The 5,128-nt window shown below is 44.9% G+C and overlaps 1 pseudogene across 1 annotated transcript; it reads right to left on the bottom strand.

Annotated features, from left to right (window-relative positions):
* Positions 1 to 2,123: 2,123 nt before the first annotated feature.
* On the bottom strand, positions 2,124 to 4,709 carry LOC147442078 (L-type lectin-domain containing receptor kinase IX.1-like; annotated as a pseudogene). Its single transcript, XR_015190280.1, has 2 exons — positions 3,307 to 4,709; positions 2,124 to 3,137 (listed from the first exon to the last, which is right to left on the bottom strand). The product of XR_015190280.1 is annotated as an L-type lectin-domain containing receptor kinase IX.1-like (transcript).
* Positions 4,710 to 5,128: the final 419 nt, after the last annotated feature.

Genomic DNA, 5,128 nt, shown 5'->3' with positions numbered 1-5,128 from the left:
AGCTCCACTTTCTCCCCACCATACTCCTTCCACCATAGAGACGCACTTGTGTGTGCAATGGCATCTATATGCCATGGATACTGGAACATGCTAGTTCTATTGCATAATCAACTCACTGATGAAAAGAAGTTTTTCCATCCTCCTATCCCAATAGTTGAGAGCACATTGTTTTGAAGTCAGATGACTTCTTTATTGGCCAATTGTTGGTGCATTTGAAAGTTGGGATCCAATACAAATGCAGCACCATGCAATGGCATATGCAATTGCACCCATCGCTTGTTGGCAGCTGCGATAATGGAAACTTTGTCCTTTGCACCAAACCCAACATTCTCTATTACTTTGAATAATGCCTCTGACATATACCAATAAACTCAACCAAAGACGATAAACTAGTCCTTGCTTGCAAGATGTGCGAGGTACTAGTCCTTGCTTGCAAGATGTGCATAGATCAAAAGAGTCCATACTTGCCATAACATGCCACTGGATATAAGCTCATGTGCGTGCAGGTATAGCCACACTCACACAGACACACAAACATGCTAAAGTGGATTCCGACGATCCGGCGATACAAATTCATGCTTTGGAAGCTTTTTCCCTCATTAGTTCAGACGGAGGTGGAGGTTATGAATAACTCACTGAACTGCCTTAGCGAATCTAGGTTGCCTCTGATCTTTGCACTATTGACTGCAGCAACCAAAACCGCGCTCTTCGCACTTCACGCTGAAAAGGGGATGGTAGTAGAAACTGGTCCAAAGGGGGGAGGGGTATTTCTTATCCTATGTTGGGTCCAAAAATAAGAATTATGTGTTGTGTCCATTAAGCTTATGCCATAAAGGAAACACACTCCTTTATGCGGCCCTTCCTCCGCCTCATCTGAACCTAGCCTTAGGACGCATTTTCACAGAGCAGTGGGTAGGGCGGAGCAAACGTCAACAAATATGTCCTTTGTTGACTTCAAAGTCTGTTCCCTCGCATCCTCTGCCTCTCAAAGGCGGGGGTAATCTCCAACTTTGGCAAAAATGGCAGAGTTGAGCAAGGGGGAAATATTGATGATGAACGCAAGGCACTCTTAAATGGGCAAAAGACCCTAAATATTGAACATCTCAAAGGAACGTAAGAGAGTATATCTCCACCCACGCAAACGTGATCATAAAAAACAACAATAAATCAACCTTGCTGCTAGAATGTACTTAGTAAAAAAATAGACTAGAACAAGCCTACTATGAGCGTTAGTCAATAGACAAGCCAGTTTTCTCTAATCAAGTTTAAATTAAGTACAAGTATGGTTTGTAAGACGCTTGTAGAAAAGCATCCATAACTCTTTATGTAGTGGACCTTTGACATAGAATATAAAGTTAGACCTGCTTCACTTTAAGCTTAATCAATATCTTACATCTTCTGTATTTGTTTAAATGTGTGTTTTGCGTATGGCAAGGAGGACATATATTCACAACACTTGACGTTTTGACTACAGAAGTGTGACTCCAGTTTGACAACATTGCAAGGCCCCTTATCTGCATCCAATTTTCCATGTCTATGTGTTTGCTTGGTGCAACACATAAATGCTACGGACCAAGGCACAGCTTCCATTTGTTTTAATTTTTGGAGATATCAAACTGCCAACTCTCCACCATACTTTTGTATGGCATGATGTGCAGTGTATATATACTTTGCAATTTCAGTAGGCGACGAGTAATGTTTCATTGCATTATTGTATTGCATCCCACCACCGGGTCCTGGCATGATCAGGCGCCAAGACGCTGCCTGCATCGACAACGTAGAATGCCAGGACGAGCTTTGGGCGTCAGTATGTAGCTGGGTTAATGTGTCTGCATCCTCCTCCACAATGAGGGCTACACAGAGAGACTGGGGACCCTGCTTCAATGCCAGTATTCTAGGACCACTGTGTGTTTAGCTGGCGGACGTGTTGAAGTTGGAAAGAACCCAAGTCTCTGGCTCCCCGCAAGTTGCCAAGAGTTTGCAGGCAAGCTTTGTTTCATTCTCTGGTTTTGAAGCAAAACAATTTCGCATCAGGAAATGTTGTTCCATTGTTGCCTATTTTTGAAAGCATGCATTAATGTGTGTGTGCATGTAGTTTTTGCGTGAGCTAGAATGAAAGAGGGTTCAGCCATGTCATGTGTTTTTATAGGCGGCTTCAGAGAGCTATGACACAAAGACACTAAGCTGCCACAAAGACATTGAGCTATGACACAAAGACATTAAGCTGCCACAAAAGGCATCCTAAGCACAAACATTAACAAGTCTTTTGAATGTCTAAAGGAACCCCTGAAGTCAAATTAGGATCTAGATTACAAATTCTCGAACTCTTGGACTTACAGGGACCTCAAGCTTGTTTGGATCATGTGTTGCAGTATGCTTGTGTCGGAGCATGGTGCAAGACTGATGCTTAATTCCCTGTGTGATCCCTTGAGATTATGTCTATGAATGCAGAAGAGCTTTCTCACTCATATCGGTGTCGGGTCCCGATGAACATGAGGAGGCTGGGGGACAAGAGGAACCGATTGTAGTTGCACTCAAGAAGAGGTTTGTTGACGGAGGGGGGCCGTAATAAGCCACAGGCTTGAAAGTAGGAATGGTGGGCAGGGAAACCCTTCCTTGCAATGCCTCTAAAGCGAGACGAATGGATGGCCTCAGTTTGGGTTCTGGGTGTACGCAAGCGAGTGCAACAATCAATGTTCTGAGAAGTTGCTCGTCATCAAAAGCCGCTTCAAGTATGGCATCAGAAGCTTCTTTCAGTTTCCCCTTGCTGTGCAAGTCCCAAACCCAGTCTAGGAGGCGCCCTTCCAATTCTCCAGGCAAGCTCGTGTCAATGGGGGCGGCGGCCACACACTACCTCTAGCAGAACCATTCCATAGCTGTACACATCAGATTGGGTGGTTGCTCGGCCTGTTCCATAAGTTTCCGGTGCCATATAGCCCACTGTGCCTGCGGTGAGTGTCGTATGCCCCTCCACCCCTTCCCCTAATTGCCGGGCAAGCCCGAAGTCTCCAAGCTTGGCGTTATAATTGGAGTCTAGCATGACATTGCTTGCCTTGATGTCTCTGTGGACAATGACCTTTTCACACTCTTGATGCAGGTATTGTAAGGCAGAACCCAATCCACAAACTATATTGTACCTGGGGAATACCCAAGTCAAGGAGTCAGAAGGTTAAGACATTGTGGGCTCCTACTCAGGAGGGTGCTTACAAGACTCACAGACAAATCGAATGTATCAATCTGCGTGCGCGTGCAGGCACTTGTATATGTGTGGAGAAAATGGTGGCTAAATGGCATTTAATTACAAACCTTTTGCTCCAGCTCAGAATCAATGAGGATCTCTTGCTGAAGAGATAGTGGTCCAGGCTACCATTAGGCAAGTACTCATAAACAAGAAGAAGGTTGCTCTTGTCTTTGCACCATCCTTTAAGCTGGACCAAGTTTTTATGGCGAATGCGGCTTATAATGCTTACCTCGGCAAAGAACTCCTTCTCTCCTTGTGCGGATTTCTGTGATATGCACTTCACCGCAACCTCACCATCGATGGGTAAAACTCCTTTGTAGACTGTTCCAAAGCCACCTTTCCCCAGCATGAAATCTTCACCAAAATTATCGGTTGACTCGCTTAATTCTCTGTAGTTGAACTCGCGAGGCCCTAAACCCGCAGCTGAAGGAGAGGGCAGTCCACTCAGATCGATGCCCGAGGGAATTGGCTGATCGGATCTTTGCTGTTTCTTTCTTTGCCGGATTCGCAATCCAAATAGCAGTAGAAGTAGAACCGCACTGACGAAAATGCCTGCACTAAGTAGACCCACAATGAGGCCTACCTTAGAGCCCTTATTGTTGCTAATCGGAAGAACTAGGGCGGGTGGTGCTGGTGCTGGTGCAACACCATTGTTTCCTATGGACGTACTATTGAAGCTCCACGAAAGTAAGCGATGATACTCAGATGCAGCTCCAGTAGCCGCAGAAAATCCAATGAGAACATTCTCTGGTAAAACTTGGGCCAAATTGATAGAATAGGATACCAGTGGGGAGGTGGGCTTGGTGCTTGACACATTTGTGGCATAAACTTCCAGCAGATTCTCTGAGCTTGAGTAATCAACCCAAGAGAAAACAGAGGAAGACTCTGATAGCTTAAAGCTGAGATCAGAGTAGTTTGCAGATGCAATTGAGTTGATGTCAATGCCAATGTGGTTGTCGTTGGGGTCGAAAGTGTTGAAATAGGTGTCAAATTCGACGGCCATAACGCTTGCTGAGGCGGTATTATTTGTGGTCGCATTGAGGAGACCCAGCCAGAACCCCTTCCCTTCTTCAGGGAGTTCAGAGAGAGAAGGATTGAGCAAAAAGAAGGCGAGCCCATCGGCGGGCTCATTGCCATTAAGGACGATGCTGAATGAGAAAGAGCAATTGAAAGACGCGGCCTCATTGGTAGCAGAGTCCCAGAGGAAGAGCTGGTCTTGATTGTAAACACGACCAGCACTCTGCGAGGGATCGTTGTCGAACCAGGTAAGCTCCACATACTGAGGGCTGAAGGAGACATTGCCCTTGTCTATCAAGTACTGCCTGACAGAGTTGCCCATGTGAGGGTAATTGAAGGTTAATGAGAGAGAAGGGGGAGGCAAGGTAGCAAGGAGTAGCAGTGGGATAAGCAAGGAAAATGCAAGAGATGCCATCTCTCTCTCTCTCTCTCTCCCTCCCATTATCGTTCCTACAACATTTTAGATTCTCCTTTTATCAAGATGTGTGTGTGTATGTGTGTGTGTTTGAGAGAGAGAGAGAGAGAGAGAGAGAGAGAAGATGAAACAAAAATAACTTTGTTCTCACCCATGTTGTCCAATATATCTTTGGGATTGTTCCTATGACATTAATTTTTTTTTTCTTCTTTGTTTTTTTTGTGTGTGTGTGTGTAGATATTCACTTTTGTCTTTTGTCTTTTGTGTGTGTGTGTGTGTAGATATTCACTTTTGTTGAAGACTTATTGTGTAACTTTTAATGTCTCTTTAGATTGTTCCTACACCCTGGAACATTTTTGATCTCTCTTCTCTCTCCTCCTGCATCATTTGTTGGGCACTACAAAATTGTCCTCTCTCTCTCTCTCTCTCTCTCTCTCTCTCTCTCCAGTTGATTT

The sequence above is a fragment of the Adiantum capillus-veneris genome, chromosome 14 (genome assembly GCF_014529385.1).
Source record: "Adiantum capillus-veneris isolate H3 chromosome 14, ASM1452938v2, whole genome shotgun sequence".
NCBI classification, from domain to species: domain Eukaryota; kingdom Viridiplantae; phylum Streptophyta; class Polypodiopsida; order Polypodiales; family Pteridaceae; genus Adiantum; species Adiantum capillus-veneris.
The sequence above is the reverse complement of the archived record's forward strand: the minus strand, read 5'-3'. Positions and strand labels throughout refer to the sequence as shown.